We start from the raw sequence: 18395 nt of genomic DNA on the forward strand, positions 1-18395 counted from the left end.
TGTGTTTGTACATGTGTGTATAACATACTGTTCATTTCCTTGTCTTACAATCTGTGTTTCCATTTCTGTGCTTACGTGAAATTGTTCTAATAAAAGTTTCCAGTTACCACTTTTTAAATTAATTAATTAATTAATGTTTATTTACTTTTGAGAGAAAGACAGAGAGACAGAGTGCAAGCAGGGGAGGGGCAGAGAGAGATACACACACAGAATCTGAAGCAGCCTCCAGGCTCTGAGCTGTCAGCACAGAGCCAGATGTGGGGCTTGCACTCACGAACCACAAGATCATGACCTGAGCCGAAGTCAGAGGCTTAACTGACTGAACCACCTAGGTGCCCTGCCAGTTACCACTTATTGTGAAAACCATAGATGTTCTTCTGTCCTCATGTTATATTATATTGTTTGGCATTTAAATAGTGGTGACTACTCCATCTGGAAACCCTTTTTTTCTCTCCTTTAGCTTCTTAAAGCCACTCTCTTCTGTTCTTTTTCAACTTTTCTAACAGTAACTTTAAGTCTTATTCACTGAATCTTTTCCCTCAACTTATTGTAGTTGACCTCTTATCTTAGTCCACTCTTGTTATGAATCATATAATCGACTTCTGAGTCCCTAACCTATACCTTTAGTCCAGAGTCTTGTCCTGTAGAATGGAATATCTAACTGCATATTTCATTTAGATATATGATGGATATGATTCAAAACTAAACGTACTATTTTTTCCTTGAAAATCTGCTTCTCACTTTTATTTAATCCCTCAGCTAATGGTCATACATCACTCATTCATCCAAGCCAGAAATCTGAAACTCACCTGTACTTTCCTTGTCCCTTCATTCTGGTAATTAAATTTTCCTTTATACACTCCGATAATCATTTTCTTGCATTCTCATTGCCATTTCCTTAGTTTAGTTTCTCATTCTCTTCTGGACTATTATAATAGCCTCTTAATCAGATTCTCTACTCTAATACTCTGTCTCTAATCCACCTTCCTCAATAATGCTATAGTGATTCTACTAAGTTGGCTTTCAAATGTTTTTAAATTCACCCATGGTTAAAAGAATGTATTATATGTCATAACTTAGTACATAGACACACACACACAGAATTGAAACAAGATTAAAAAATAGTAGCTTTACTTATTAAGCTTTTTAAAATGCACAATACTTTTTCCATCTTTGTTGAAATATATTTGACCTATAACATTGAGTAAGCTTAAGGTATACAATATGATGATTTGATATATGTATATATTGAGAAATGATTACTATGATAAGGTTAGTTAACAAATCCATTACCTCACATAGTTACCTTTGGGAACATGTGTATGTATATGTGTGTGTAGTGAGAACATTGAAGGTCTACTCTTAGCAAATTTCAAGTATACCATACTAATACAGTATTAGTAACTATAGTCACAGTGCTGTATGTTAGGTCCCCGGAAGTTACTCATCTTATAAACCCTCCACTCCCCAGCCCCTGGCAACCACCAATATACTCTATGTTTCTGGGAATTTGGTTTCTTTACATATAAGCAAGATCATGAAGTATTTGTCTTGCTGATGAGCACTTTTCTTATGAGTGGTTTTGCTTACTCAATCTTTGGTTTTTATTTGTGTTGGCAAACAGGTAATCCTGATTACTAGCCAGCTGTATAAGGCTGCGGATGTCCTGTTATTGAAATTCTAGCTATCAGGAGGCAGCAGGGATAAGGAAGATGTCAGCCATGGAAACTCCCACACTAAATAAGGTAGTGAGAGCTCTAGATTTGACAGATATGTGTTTAGATTTTTAGATCTTATTCCTTCTTAGCTGTGGATGGGAAAGCCACACTTTTGAGTCTGAATTTTTTTATCTTTAGTGTGAATATAAAAATAATTATCCTGGAACTGGCAAATAAGTGAAATGAAATGTAGAAAAGCACTCATCATGGTATCTGACTTCATAAACGATGGTTTCATGAGCATCAGAGCTGAAGCTTTGAGTAAGTCAGGCCTCTTCCTGCTACATATCCTCAGGGATCCTTAGGTAATTATGTTCTCCAGCTAATCTAAAGATATAGGAAAACATATTATATAGTAATTGGAACCAGATAGGGGCTTAATATGTAGTTAAATCTGAATATAAGTGGTGGAATTTTGAAACCAAGTATTATCAGGAGGGAATAATTACTCTTTCTGGTTGGTGGTCTAACTTCATCCTCCACACCAACCCAGCAAGCTCTAACAAGCTGTAATCCTGGCCTCTATTACTTTCATGTGTTAAATCTTAATTCAAATGATTAGAATATAATAAACAGAAAACACCTTTGCCTAAAAGAACAAAAATTATATATTTATATAATATATATAAATTTATATAAATTTTATTTTATAATTTATATAAAAAGTTTATATATTATATATATATAAAATATATATATATATATATATATATATATATATATATATATATATATAAATCCACTCTGCAAAGTCTTCAGCATGTGGTTGTCCTTCAAAGAGCAAGTGCAACCAGGATGTTCTGCCCATGAAAAGGTTGTGAGTGACCTTCAGAAGCTGGACAGGCTATCATAGGAAAGAGAGCATAAGTTTATTTTTTGGGTAATCAGATGGAAGAAGAAAATTAATATATAAGATATTAATATGAAAACATCCAAAATGTCCATTGATGGATGAATAGATTAAGATGTGAGATACACGTGCAAAAACTCACACAATGAAATTCTACTTGGCTATAAAAAGAAAAGAAACCTTGTATAAAATCTTGTCATTTACAACAGCATGGATGGACCTTGACGGTGTTATGCTAACACAAGTCAGGCAGAGAAAGACAAACACCATGTGATTTCACATATATGTGGAATCTAAAAAGCAAATCAAGCGAACAAACAAAACAAAAGAAAGCCAAACTCACAGAAACAGAGAACAGATTGGTGGTTGCCAGAGAGAAGGAGGATTGGAGGGTGGGCGAAATGGGAGAAGGGGGTCAAGAGGTACAAACTTCTAGTCATAAAATAAATAAGAAATGGAAATGTAATATACAGCACTATAATCACTAATACTGTATGGTTTATTTCATAACAATATGGTGATTAGTAGACTTATTGTTGTAATTATTTTACAGTGTATACAAATACTGAATCATTGGATTTACACCTGAAACTACTATGTCAATTATACTTCAAAAAAGATATTAAAAATAATCTATAAGGAAAAACTTTTTTAAAAGTTAAAGACCTATCTCTGCAGGTATTCAAGGAGATGTTGAGTGACTATAAACTGTGGTGTAGTAGAAGGGGATTTTATTTTATTTTATTTTATTTTATTTTATTTTATTTTATTTTATTTTATTTTAATATATGAAATTTATTGTCAAATTGGTTTCCATACAACACCCAGTGCTCATCCCAAAAGGTGCCCTCCTCAATACCCATCACCCACCCTCCCCTCCCTCCCACCCCCCCATCAACCCTAGTTTGTTCTCAGTTTTTAACAGTCTCTTATGCTTTGGCTCTCTCCCACTCTAACCTCTTTTTTTTTTTTTTTCCTTCCCCTCCCCGATGGGCTTCTGTTACGTTTCTCAGGATCCACATAAGAGTGAAACCATATGGTATCTGTCTTTCTCTGTATGGCTTATTTCACTTAGCATCACACTCTCCAGTTCCATCCACATTGCTACAAAAGACCATATTTCATTCTTTCTCATTGCCACGTAGTATTCCATTGTGTATATAAACCACAATTTCTTTATCCATTCATCAGTTGATGGACATTTAGGCTCTTTCCATAATTTGGCTATTGTTGAGAGTGCTGCTATAAACATTGGGGTACAAGTGCCCCTATGCATCAGTACTCCTGTATCCCTTGGATAAATTCCTAGCAGTGCTATTGCTGGGTCATAGGGTAGGTCTATTTTTAATTTTGTGAGGAACCTCCACACTGCTTTCCAGAGCGGCTGCACCAATTTGCATTCCCACCAACAGTGCAAGAGGGTTCCCGTTTCTCCACATCCTCTCCAGCATCTATAGTCTCCTGATTTGTTCATTTTGGCCACTCTGACTGGCGTGAGGTGATATCTGAGTGTGGTTTTGATTTGTATTTCCCTGATGAGGAGCGACGTTGAGCATCTTTTCATATGCCTGTTGGCCATCCGGATGTCTTCTTTAGAGAAGTGTCTATAGAAGGGGATTTTAGAATGGTTCAATGACCTCTCTACGCCTTTTCAATTATAATATTCTCAGACTGGATGGTAAATGGGGATGAGTACCTAAAGGAACAGTTTTAGCAGTTAATGCAATAAAAAAAAAAGCTCAAAGGTTTATTTTCATTAAAGGATTAGAATTAGTGGTAGGGATATGCACATTTTAAGCCATACTCTGGGAAGGCTTATCAGTGGATTAACTCAATAAAACAGGAGAAATACCTTGTTCCACATCTTGTGGCTGGCAAAGTTTGTAGAAATTCAATACATACACATTCCTTAGGCATTTCTACTATTTTGGTCATTGAAAACGATGAGAAATGATCTAACCTGTTCAGTACTCAGGAGGAATTTTTTTATTTAAAAAAGTTTGTGACCTCTTCTCTTTGAGAGAATGGATAAAGATAAATCTCTGAATTATCTTCAAAGCCCCTGTAAATGTTATACATTAAACTAGAAGTGACCTTAGTTGTTGTAGACTCTGGGTCTGGAGTTCTCTCTTGCCTAGCAAGAGAGCGGATGCTGGATTGAAGTGTGACAGAGGCTAATGTCTAGGAGGAGACAAGAGCCCCGAGTAAGGGTCCTTGCTCTGTTTTTATTAGGATCAGAAGGCTTACAACATGATGAGAGTGCACAAAGAGACAATGAAACCATGAACATTAACTCCTGGGCATGGGGGAAAAGGGGTTTTGAAGATATGTGGTGTTAGGGGTTTGGGTCAATACCAAACAAAATTCTGGTGCTGGGTAGAAGGTTGTTTACAGCAGACATGAGGCTCCACCTCTGTTTACCTGAGCTGGACTAGGGAACAAGAAAGACAGAGCATGCTACCTCAGGGTCAACAAGGCACCTTTCTTTTGCTAAATAGACCCGATTGGGCAACTTGGCCCGGTTTACCTGTTTTTGTCCTTCCTTCCAGTGAAAGCAGCTTTTTGCTACTGTATTAAATTGGAGGGGGCTTCCGCCCTGAATACCTAATCTTGTGTACCTAATCTTGGATGTTTTTCAACCTGAGGTATCCTATTCCTATACCTTTGTCTTATACTGGGTGCTTTTGCCCTGTTTACCTAATCTTATTTACCTAATCTTGTTTACCCAAACTTGGGTGTGTTAATCCTATGGCTTTCTAATTCTTTATGCCTTGTTTACCCATTGGTGCAAGCTCAGAGAATACCTAAATTTATTCCCCACACTTAATGACTGTGGATTCCTGCAAAAGAATTCAAATCCTATATGTCCAGGTTGTAGAATCTGAGTGGTTGTCAATTCCACAATCTCCCTGGCACACCTAACTTCCATTTGTTAAGTGGTCATAGATTTCTCATGCCTGGAGTCAGCACCAGCAAGTGCCAGAGTCATGGGCAGACAGCCCCATGACCACCATACTATTCCCTAGAATGGGCTTGGCTTACCATGGCACTAATTATATGCTTAAAAAATAGTTATTGAGTGAACAAACTAGGCTCATCAGAAGTTGCTTTTTATATTTCTTGGTGTTCTTTATCAGTCATACAATAGCTCAAAACCAAAAGGCCAATAACTGAGAAGCTCCATTTATTAACTGTCCCCATACTCACAAGGCATGGTTTTATCAGAATATTTTGAGTTTTATACCAAATTCTATTGATAGTTTGATATTTTGCACATGGCTCAAAGTATGGAAATTAGCATACATATATATTTCAAAAAGTGTTTGTAGCCCATTCCAGAAACTTCCCTTTCTTTCTAGAAGATATGTAACTTATTTTCTCAAAATCAAACTAATATTGGTTAAATACAAAATATAAAGATTAATGACCTCCTTCTATGTACTATATTTTCTAAAATGTTTGAATAGAACCTAAATATTTTGATACAGATCATGACTTATGGTGCTGCTACCCTGTGTGTGTTACACAGAGCTCTGTAGATACTGCCTATGGTTCCTCCTAAATAGACGTTTTCCTCTGATGCATGTTCTTCATGCAGAGATTAAGAAAGTGGCCTGTATTCTCATGAATCCAGGATCTGAATCATGCCTCTCCACTTACTCAACTTGGATAATTCTCTTTGCCTTTTATAACCACCCATTTATTCAGCATTAAAGGAAAAATAACATTTTTCCTGTTTGCCTCCTAGCTTTAACAATTTAAATAAAGCTGATGTTTTCTATATGGCAGTGGATTGAAATCAAATTTTGAACTTGAACTGCTAGTCTCCTTCAGGTATGTATCTGATCTCCATAGTACTCTAGAATTTCAAGTTTCCCCCCTTGATTTTTATGTCTGAATTATTAAATTATAAGAAGCTTTTTGTATTTAATAGAGATTAGAGTTATACTAAGTCCTACAGGATCTAGTATACTTACAAAATGTTCTATTAGTTTACATTATTTAAGGTAAAAAATGCTTATGTGCTAGAAGCTGATGAATGCTTTACATGAAATATATTCACAATAGCCCTATGGGATAAGCTATGTAATTTATGTCTATTTTTACAGATAAGGAAAATGCAGCTTGGATAGCTTTGGATTTCAGAAAAAGAAAAAGAAAACAAAAAGAAAGGTACCTGAGATCACAAATCTAGTAAACTGTGTAACTGGAATGAATGCAAGATTTTTTCCTAACCGTAATACACGTAACATGAAAAGAATTAGGGAAAAATCCACATAGTGAATTACAAGGGGGCTATAGAGATTTTAAATAGTTGTATAATCTGTTATTTTAAAAACGTTTTATATCAGAAGAGGTTACATTGCAACCCCTTTTGGACATAAGGCTACAATCTATAATAAAGATAGTCTTCTAATTTTATATATAATAATATATTAAATTAAATATTAACATTAAAAATAATATAATAAAATTAAAATAGTTACTATATATTCAAAAAGATAATGCTTTTTTTTTGATTTGGGCAAGGGAAGTTTTGGATTAGTCACAAAAATATTTTTATAATAATTGGACATCTTAGAAGGCAAATATTAAAAGCTGTTTTTAAGATATGTCAAACAGAATTCTTAATGGAAATTGATATTCAAAGTGTATTGGTGACATTTTTGTGTCTTATTATTTGAGATAATTGGTAAACAATGCTGCTCAGCTGTTAGCCCTTGTCATTTAAGTTATGAAATTATCAATGGAGATTCAGGTTGTGTTAAAACTTGGTTATAGTCATTAATTTATGAGTTTATTAATCATTTATTGTGCTGTAACTAGAAGTCAGGTACTGTGGAAGTCACTCTATAGTACTCAGTAGCGAAGACACTGTTCATGCCTTACTAGAGCTTATAGCCTGTTAGACAAAATACAAGTAACAACTGAATTTATAAGTGAAATGACTACTTATGGGTACTGTAGAAATACAAAACAGACACCCTAGTATAATATAAGGGATCCATGAGAAAATATACCAGAAAATTTAAAGACCTAAGAAGTGATATAATATTAGTCAAATGAAGAGAAGGAGTAATGTTCCAAGCAGAGGGAACAGTGTGAAATTTCAGGTATCAGGGGTTCATGGCATATTTTATGAAATGTAAAGGAGTTTACTTTGGTTGGAATGTAATGATCAAGGGGTTTATAACTGATGTATTAGTGGACCAAGTAATATGAACCATTGAAGCCAATTAAAAGAATTTGGTGTTTAAGTAGAGACCAATGGGAAGGTGTTGCATGGTTTTAAGCACGGCGGTAACATGATCAAGGTTCCATTTTTGGATGATCACTTTCTTTGAGGGGGAACAAATATGGAGGTGGTAATATATTAATCCTCATAAGAGATGAGTATTGCCTTCAGGAGGGTAGAGACAGTAAAGATAAAGATATTCCAAAGGTATTTATGAGAGAAAATCTTCAGAATATAGCTTTCCACCTTCTGTTAGTGACAGAAAAGTTTATATTGAAATAAACCTCCTGCCAGTAACAATTATATAAACTCTGGACATAATATAAAAAACAATGTTTGGAAAGCATTGGTGAATGACCAAAAGCAGGCAGAAACTTAAGGAAATTAGGCTCTTGCAAGAAAGATTAAATCTGCATTTATAGAATTTTTCCCTTTTAAACACTCTTCATCTGCAGGATGTGGGGGTGGTGGCATCCTCAGTAAGGAAATCACAGTCTTTGAGATATCAGAGGAAGGAGTTTGGGGATGCCAGAGTGGGGAAGTCCCATAATGGAGGGAATGTCTGAGGTGGAAGCCTCAAAATCTGTGTATAAAGTGTTCCCAAATTCTTGGGTAACCACTAAAATATGCCTGTGCAAAGCAAGATTTCAAGGATCCCAGGGAAAAACAATATCTGGAAAGTTGAAGAGGGGAGTAGAGATTTCAGCAGCTTCCTATTGCTGTGGAGACTGAGTTAGGAATTAGAGTTCCATCAACTCTGAGGAGCTTGATAAATATAAATTTTCTATTCAAGTACCAGAAGGTGAACCCTTGTGGTACTGGAACCCTTCTGGCCATGTTAACAGGGCTCAGTTTTGCTCTGGCACTGAGGATAAAAGTGAAATGAATATATGAATAAGTTTAAAAAAAAGGCTTCATAAGACCAGTGTGATCCTCCACTATATTAACTATTTGAGCACAAATTACAACATTCTTCAGAGGAAGGTAACAGAATGCAGAGTCCCTATGATATAAATCATTTACAAAGACAGCATGCAAAAAAAATATTACTAAATATGCAAAAAAATCCACAGTGTATCAGTCAAGATTTTCCCGAGAAATAGAACCATAATATCCATTTTCTGTTACTACAGTTGATAATCAACAGGGATTTGATCTGCATAGGTCCATTTAAATGTGGATTTTTTTATAGTAAAGTGCTATAAATGTATTTTCTCTTCCTTACAGTATTCTTAATAACATTTTCTTTTCTGTCATTTACTTTATTGTAAGAATACAACTATAATACATACATATAACATACAACATATGCTTTATGTTATCAGTAAAGCTTCTGGTCAACAGTGGGCTACTAAATAGTTAAGTTTTGGGGAAACCAAAGTTATATATAGGTTTCTGACTATGTGGGAGGTTGGCACCTCAACCCTCATGATGTTCAAGGGCCAACTGTATATCTATGTCTGTATATCTTTATTGAGGTTTATTATGAGGTATTGGTTCATGTGATATGGAGGCTGAGAAGTCCCACAGTCTGCCATCTGCAAGCTGGAGACCCAGGATTGCTGGTGGTGTAATTCAGCTTCAGTCCAGAGGTCTGAGAACCAGGAGAATCTATCATAGAAGTCCAATTTAAGAATCAGAGAAAATGAAATTAGATGCCCCAGCTCAAGGGATAAGTCAGAAAAAAGGGGCAAATTCCTCCTTCCGTCTTTTGTTTTATTCAGGCCCTTAGTGACTTGGATGTCACCTACCTACATTGGGCAAAGCAATCTACTGCACTGAGTCCACCAATTTAAATGCTAATCTCACCCCAAAACACCTTCACAGACACATGCAGAAATAATGTTTACTTTGAGTGCTCTGTGGCATGTCGAAATGACACATAAATTACCCACTCTACAAGAAAATGTTACCCACACTCAGAAGTAAAATCAATCAATAAAAACAGACCCACAGACAGTCGAGGAATTGAAATAAACTGATTAGGATTTAAAAATAGCTAGGATTAGGGGCACCTGGGTGGCTTAGTCAGTTGAGCATCTGACTCTTGATATCAGCTCAGGTCTTAATCCTAAGGTAGAGTTCAGGCCCTGCACTGGTTTCTGCACTAGGCGTAAAAATAACTAGGATTAAACATGTTAGAGAATTTATAGGAATATGATTAAAATATTGACTGAAAAGTTTGATAATTTTTGGACAGATAAGAAAGTTGTTAAAAAATCAAATAGTAATCCAAGAACTTCAAAATTTAAAAACTTGAATTAAAATTCATTGCATGATATTAAGAGCAGAAGCAGATCGGCTATAATCGAAGAAAGGACTAATGAATTTGAAAGTCAATAGAAATTTTCTAAACTGAACAACTGAGAAAACTAAAATTAGCAAAGGCTCAATGCTCTGGGGAATAGTATTAAGCAATCTAATATGTATGTTATTGAAGTTCTAGAATGAGAGAAGAGAGAAAATGGAACAGAAAAATGGTTAAAGAAATATTGAGAAGATTTTTCCAAATTTGGTAAAAAGCCAACACACCAATCTAGGAAACTCAGTGCACAGCAAGTTAGATTAATAGAAAGATAACTACATTTAAGTCTGTTACAGTCAACCACTAATACCAAAGATACAGAGAGAGTCTGTTAAGCAGCTTAAGGAAAGAAAGATACATTGCATATAGGGAAATGTCAACATTAATGATAGCTGATTTTTCACCCGAAGCAATGGGAACTAAAAGATAATATAACAATGTCTTTAGAGTGCGAAAAGGAAAAAAATATCAGCTTAGAATTCTACATCCAGAAAAGATAATCTATAACAATGTAGACATAATAAAGGAATTTTGAGGTTTAAGTGAAATTATACCAGATGAAAATTCACACCTATAGGAAAGAAGTAAGGAAGAACACTGAAACTGCTAACTGTGTAAGTAAATGTAGGTGTTTTCTTTTCCTTCTTAAAATCCTTTAAGAATTAATATTGGGGCACCTGGATGGCTCAGTTGGTTAAGCATCTGACTTTGGCTCAGGTCATCATCTCACTGTTCTTGAGTTCGAGCTCTGCATCGGGCTCTGTGCTCTCAGCGCAGAGCCCATTATGGATCTTCCATCTCTCTCTCTCTGCCCTTACCCTGATCGTCCTCTCTCTCTCTCAAAAAAAATTAAAAGAACATTAAAAAAAGAATTAATAGACAAATGTGGAAGTAAAATATGTGAAAGTATTAACACAAAGGACAATAGTATATAATATGGTATTATACAATTGTAATATAATTTTGTTACAGGAAAAGAGGTAGGGTATTAATTCTACATGGCCCATGACAAATTAAGGATGTGTAAAATAATCCTCAGAGAAAACACTAAGTGATATAAATTTATTAGCTAAAAAGCCAGTAACGGAGATAGAAAGAAAAATAGTAATACAGGTTTAATCCAAAACAGGGAGGGGAAACAAAGCACACAGGAGAGAACAGAAAACAAGTGAGTAGACTTAAACTCAATCATATCAACAAATACACGAAATTTGAATGGACTAAATATTCCAATTAAAAGACAAATTTTGAGGCTGGATAAATAAAGTAAGAACCAACTAACTATATGACATGTATAAGACACATTCTTTAAATATAAAGACAAAGTTGAAAGTAAAGGAATGGTAAAAGATATATCATGTAAATACTGAGCATAAGCTCGTATGTCTTCATTAATATTAGGCAAAGTGAGAGTCAAAACATGGTGTATTATTGGAGATAATTAGGGTCATGTCATAATTAAAAGATATCTCCTTAAGAAAATATGAGTCCCAGATGTGTATGCACCTAAAATCAGAGCTTCAAAATATATGAAATAAAAATTGACAGAAGTAAGGAAGAATAAACAAATCAGCACTTGCACTTGAAGAGTTTCACATCTGTTTTAACTCTTTTCCTATATTCAAAATATAGGAAATTTGAATGAAATAACCAAATTGATCTAATGAATGTAGAAGATGGGACCCAGCAACTGCAATATAAGCATTATTTTTAAGTGCACAGAAAATATTCACCAAGACAGACTATAGTCTGAGGCACAGACTAGTAACAATAAATTTCAGAGGAGTAAAATGATATAAAATATTCTGGCAGAATGGGACAGCTGTCAGATATGTCTGACGTTCTGTTCTGAGAAGCAGTGGGCCAGGGACCGCTTACACCTAAGATGACTAAGGATCTTCCAGAGGTGGGTGTCCAAGTCAAACTTAAGGCAGCCCCACTGAGCAACCAAGACTGTCAGCTGTACCCAACTGAGTCTCAGAAGCAGCAAGGACCTCTGGTGGTTTCCAGCCAGAACTGAGCAGGCATTCTTAGCTGAGACACTAAGAGATGGTTAAAGCAGTATTGGGACATCCAGGTAGCTGATTTCCAAGAGAAAAACTGGGTTGGAACTGATGCAATCATGGTCAGGAATGAAGAAATAAAGAATGGGGTGTTTGGAGGTCACTTAATTATTTGGAATGTGTTAAGAGAAATAGTTTTCCTTAAAAATTTCACATGATAAACACATTGCAGAAAATTTTGAAAAAGTAAAAGCACAGTACTTTGATGTTCTTACCTTGACACTTTGTCTGTGTTACTTTGCCATCATTATTATGCGTGATTTGGGGGTAGTTTTATTCACAGTTAATTTATGTTGAGTTTCAAATTAATATTATATGAACATACTTCATTATACATGGCTGCTAAATACCGTGTTAATGAATGTTTTGTAGTTCCCTTTTGTTAGAAGGCTTCTTTTTTTGTTGTTTTGTTTTTTTTTCTGGTAGTTTGGTAAAGCTTCAGTAAATTGCTGTGTATAACAGATAGGATATTTTTCTTATATATGCATGTATGCAATAAATTAAATCAAGGAATATAAACTTAATTTTATAAATTCCCTGTTGCTTTGAGAAAATGGAATGCTCATTACAATACACTTTTACCTACACTGGTTGTTTTAATTATGTATCATTTGTGCCTACTGAGTTATAAATACACATCATATTCATTATCAAATAAGATGTGAAATACTTTCCCATGCTTATTTACTAATTATTCCTTTTTTGTTTTGTCTTTTTCTCCCTTTTTTGTTTTCAACAATGGATTTGAATCAGCTGACAATATAATAAAAAGTATTATCCATGAAAAAGAATATATTTTCTGATTTCAATGTGCTTAATTTAAAGTTAATAATAATAACATATGTTGAAATACTCAACCATTTAGATATATATCAATTCATTTCTCAATAATGCATGAGTTAAAAAAGAAAGCAATGATTAGAATTTTATATCTTTAAAATGTTAAAAAAAATAAAAAAAAATAAAATGTTTATATAAGAATAGTGTGGAGGTTCCTCAAAAGATTAAAAATAGACCTACCCTATGACCCAGCAATAGCACTGCTAGGAATTTACCCAAGGGATACAGGAGTGCTGATGCATAGGGGCACTTGTACCCCAATGTTTATAGCAGCACTCTCAGCAATAGCCAAATTACGGAAAGAGCCTAAATGTCCATCAACTGATGAATGGATATTCATATAAACAATGGAATACTACGTAGCAATGAGAAAGAATGAAATATGGCCATTTGTAGCAATGTGGATGGAACTGGAGAGTGTTAGGTTAAGTGAAATAAGTCATACAGAGAAAGACAGACACCATATGTTTTCACTCTTATGTGGATCCTGAGAAACTTAACAGAAGTCTATGAGGGAGGGGAAGAAAAAAAAAAGAGGTTAGAGAGGGAGACAGCCAAAGCATAAGAGACTCTTAAAAACTGAGAACAAACTGAGGGTTGATGGGGGGTGGGAGGGAGGGGAGGGTGGGTGATGGGTATTGAGGAGGGCACCTGTTGGGATGAGCACTGGGCGTTGAATGGAAACCAATTTGACAATAAATTTCATATTAAAGTAAAATAAAATAAAATGTTTATATAAGAATAAAAGAAATGTTTAGTATCAGTGATCTAAGCTAGAGGTTGGCAAATTCTAGCCTGAGAGTCAAATGTAGACCATGCTTATTTTTGTAAATAAGGTTTAATTGGAACACAACTATACCCATTCATTGACATAACATCTAAAACCAATGTAAGAAGAAACAAAAATTGAGACAACCTATATTTAATAAAGTATAATTAAAATATTCCCCCCAAGAAAGCTCTGGGCCCAAGTGACTTTACTGGTGAGTGCTATCAAACATTTAAAGAAGAAATAATATTAGTAGCACACAGACTCACTTAGGAAGATCAGAGCATTTCTCAACTCATGTTATAAAACCAGAAAAACCCCAATATAAAAACTGCCAAGGATATTATAAGAAAAGAAAATCGCCGACTAATAGCATTCATGAACACAGATGTTAAAATCATTCATATAATATTAATGAATCAAACCCAGTGATGAGTGGAAAAAGCCCTCGTAAAGGCCTGAGAAAAAAGGGAAAACATTTTAGATTTCTTTCTAAAGCAGCATGGCTGTATATAAACTTTGTTTAAACCAAAAGCCTGATTTATGTCCCACCAAGCATACATTGCACACCTGTTTTGTAAATAAGCAGCCTAAAGGAAAACCATCTAGTCTTTAAGATATTGATCCATGTTCCTGCTCCTTGCATTTCTTGAAGTTAAATACTTATTATTCTTACCTATATGTTAATCTATAATCTTTTGAACTTCTACAAGATGTAAGAAAGTATATAGCCCTGTAAAAACTGTTCATTTTCTGAGCACTTTCTTCCCTATGAACAGCATGTTTCCTGGGTAGCTGTCCTAACTTAGGCTCAGATAAAGCTCTCTTACTTTAGGATTCTAAAGGTTTATGCATTTTGTGTTGATATCAGCAATATTTTAAAAAGATAATGCATTACAACAAATTGGCATTTATTTTTTTAAGCGTGGAAGTTGATTCAACATTAAAAAATTAAACAATGTAATTCACTACATAACCAAATCAAAGGGAAAATTCATATTATTATTTCAGTGAACACAGAGAAGTCATGTGACAGAAGTCAGCTAAAGATTCATTAAAAAAAAAAATTCTCACCAATCTAGAAATAAACGGGATTTTCACAATCTGATAAAGGTAATTTGTGGGAAGTGCACAGATGACATCATACTTAGTTGTGAAATAATAAATGTTTTCTTCCTAAAAAAGGGACAGTGGAAACATGCCCATTTTTATTCCTTCTAATCACCATTACAGTGAATACCCTAGTCAGTTTAACAGGGTAAGAAAATGAATTACAAACATATAAATTGAATAGAAACAAGTGAAATTATTTTTATTTCCAGAAAATATTATTTTTTAGGTAGAAATGATATGGAATCCTCAAGTACCTATGGAAACTAATAAATATATTTAGTGAGATCTTATCATACAAGTACAATGTATAAAAATCAACTGTATTTCTATATACTAAAAATGGAAAGTGAAATTTAAAAACATAAAATACTTAGAAATAAATTTAACAAATTTGGAAGACCTCTACATTGAAAGCCACAATATACTTAAGAGATAAACTTAAAAAGGGGTCCTGGGTGGTTCAGTCAGGTAAGCATCTAACTCTTGATTTCTGCTCCGGTCATGATCTCACGGTTCATGAGTTCAAGCCCTGCATTGGGCTCTGTGCTGACAGTGCAGAGTCCATTTGGGATTCTTTTTCTCTCCCTCCCTTTCTTCCCCTCTCATGTTCTCTCTCACTCTCTCTCTCAAAATAAATAAATAAACTTAAAAAAAGATACAAACTAAAAAAGACCTAAGTAAATATATATCATGTTCATGAATTGAAACACTCAATATTGTTAAGATATCAAGTCTTTACTAATTGATCTAGAAGTTAAGTACCATCCCATTAAAACTTGAGGAGAGTAGAAATTGGCAAACTGATTCTAAAATTTATACAGAAATGCAAAAGATATAAAGTTATAGTAACCAAGACCATGTGGTATTGATGCAAAAGCAGAAAAACACTTAAATAGAATAGATTATAATCCAAAGACAGATGCAGATAAAGTCAATTGATTTTCAATAAAGATTCCAAGGCAACTCAATTAGAAAATGATAGTCTTTTAAACAAATGATGCTAGTGTAACATAAACTAGTTATCTGTGTGGAAAAAAATTTTTCTTGCCCTATCTTCAGACTGTACATAAAAATTAATAGCTATAGAACTAAATAATGTAAAAGCTAAATCATTAAAAAAATCTTTAAGAAAACATAGGAACATATATTCATTACTTTGGAGTAGGTGAAGATTTTTTTAATAGGACACAAGAGGTACTAATCTTCCAAAAAATGACAAATCGAACTACATCAAAATAAAAAAAAAGTATTTTTAAGAAACTTCATTAAGAAATGAAAAGAACAAGATACACAATGGGAAAAGTATTCAAAATACATTTATTTGACCCATAATTTATTAAAAACTCTTACAATTCAATCATAAATGACAGAAGATTTGATTATAGTTTTTGGAAATGAAGAAAAATAAATGCCCAGTTAGCATAGAAAAACTGTATTAGTCATCAGGCAAACACAAATTAAAACCATGAGATGCTGCTTTATGCTTGTTAGAATAGGTAATGTTAAAAAGACAATTTTGAACTATTTCATATATTTGACTAGCTATACACTAAACTATTTAATAGATTAGGCTGAGATATAGGTGTAGGAGTCAGTGGTTATTTATAAATGTTTTCTAAAGTCAAAAAAATAATCACAACAATGTCCATGCAGCAATTTTTGAGAAAGAGAAGGGGATGGAGGTCAAACTTTTGAAGGTTAACCTTTGAAGGGAGAGCAACTCATGAAATTGGTTAAAACACACACACACGCACACACACACAAATGATGATTGTAAATGCTGGCCAGAGGTAGAGGAACTGGAATTCTGATACATTGCTGATCAGAGTATAAAATGGTACAGCCACATTGGAAACTACTTATCAGTTACTTACCACATACACTTACCCTATGATTTTGCTTTCCTTCTTGGTATTTACCAAAGAGAAAGAAAATGTGTGTTCATGATAGAATTTGTGTAAGAACATTCATAGCAGCTTTATTTGTAATAGTCAGTAATTGGAAACAACCCAATGTTCTTCAGTAGGAGAATGAATAAAGAACCTGCTACATTCATACAATGTAATACGCAGCTGAAGCAATAACATGGATGAATGACAAAAGCATTATATTGAGTAAAGGTTTCAGATACAAAAGAATATCTAGTATATGATTCAATGTATATACAGTTCCAGAATAGGCAAATATAGATAGATAGATAGATAGATAGATAGATAGAAAGAAAACAAATTTTAAAGTAGTAGCCTAGCATGAGTGTGGGAGACTAGATTGACTGGAAAAGAGCAGGAAGGACTTTCTAGGGGTGATAGAAATGTTCCGTGTCTTGATAGGGGTGGTGGCTACAAGGTACATACATTTATGTATGTACATATAAATATATGTGTCTGGGAATAAAACTCATCAAACCCACATACTTAAAATCTATGCATTTAAAAGTGATACTAGACTATGATGATAGATTGGATATGGGTTATGGGTATAACGTTGAAAGTGAGGTCATGTATGAATTCTCTATTTCAGTCTTGAACTAATGCTGCTGTAGTACATTTAGATAGGAAGCAACCAATGGAAAAAGGAGAAAGTTGGTAGGGAAAGTTTTGATGAACATTGGAAACCATTCCCTATGAATTCATGGTATGATATGTGTTAAAAAAAAAAAAAAGACCTCAAGACTGTAAAAATGTTTCTCTTAACTGAAGTGTGATGTCCCCTCCCCCCCCCCAAATATTTAAAGCAAGCAAGAAAACAAACAAACAAACAAGACCATTGTGAATTATAAAATCTAAGCAGAACTGATTTTGGACAAATTATTCTATGTAGAATTTTTCTGTTCAAATCAGTACAAAGTGAATTGGTTGAGCTGCTTCTCTGCTTCACTTTTTTTTCACTGGCCTGGGATGGGGAGATTGGGATAGTAGGGTTTAAACAAACAAACAAGCAAGCAAAGTATAGTTTTTTGCTTGTATTCTGGTGATATTTCCATTAACTATAACTTCTTCTTTGATAACAAAAAGGTATAGTTTAAAGCTCTTTTATGCAGTACTTTGAAAATGTAGAATATTTTATTGATAGCAAGTCTATTATTCAGATTTTCAAACATAGTTGTTGCTCATGAATACCTTAATGTGACTTAACATCTTCCTGAAACAGATTGGATACTGACCAGTCACAGATTAGGGAATTTATTTTTTAAGCTAAGTCACTAAATTGGATCTGTTAAAGCTATCCAGAGTAATAAGGTGCTGTTAATATTTCCTAGAATAAATAAATAATTTCAGCATGCTTAGCTTAATGTTAATGTCTTTATAAAAACATTCTCAGAGTAACTTAATGTTTAACATTGTATGATTTTATTTATGCAATACTTATCCATTGTATGCTTCCATCTGTTAATATTGTATTTATGTAATCCTCATATTTTTCACAATATTTATTACTGCAATCCCTGATTTGCAAATTCTTGACTTGATTTTCGTTTGATGCTTAGAGTTTTGCCATTTT

At 34.0% G+C, this 18395-nt stretch overlaps 1 pseudogene; it reads left to right on the top strand.

Moving 5' to 3' along the window:
• Positions 1-8353: 8353 nt before the first annotated feature.
• On the top strand, positions 8354-12166 carry LOC128776461 (SNRPN upstream reading frame protein-like; annotated as a pseudogene).
• The last annotated feature ends 6229 nt before the right edge of the window (positions 12167-18395 follow it).

Source organism: Panthera pardus, unplaced genomic scaffold (assembly GCF_024362965.1).
Source record: "Panthera pardus isolate Hobbes unplaced genomic scaffold, ASM2436296v1 HiC_scaffold_13, whole genome shotgun sequence".
Classification (NCBI taxonomy): domain Eukaryota; kingdom Metazoa; phylum Chordata; class Mammalia; order Carnivora; family Felidae; genus Panthera; species Panthera pardus.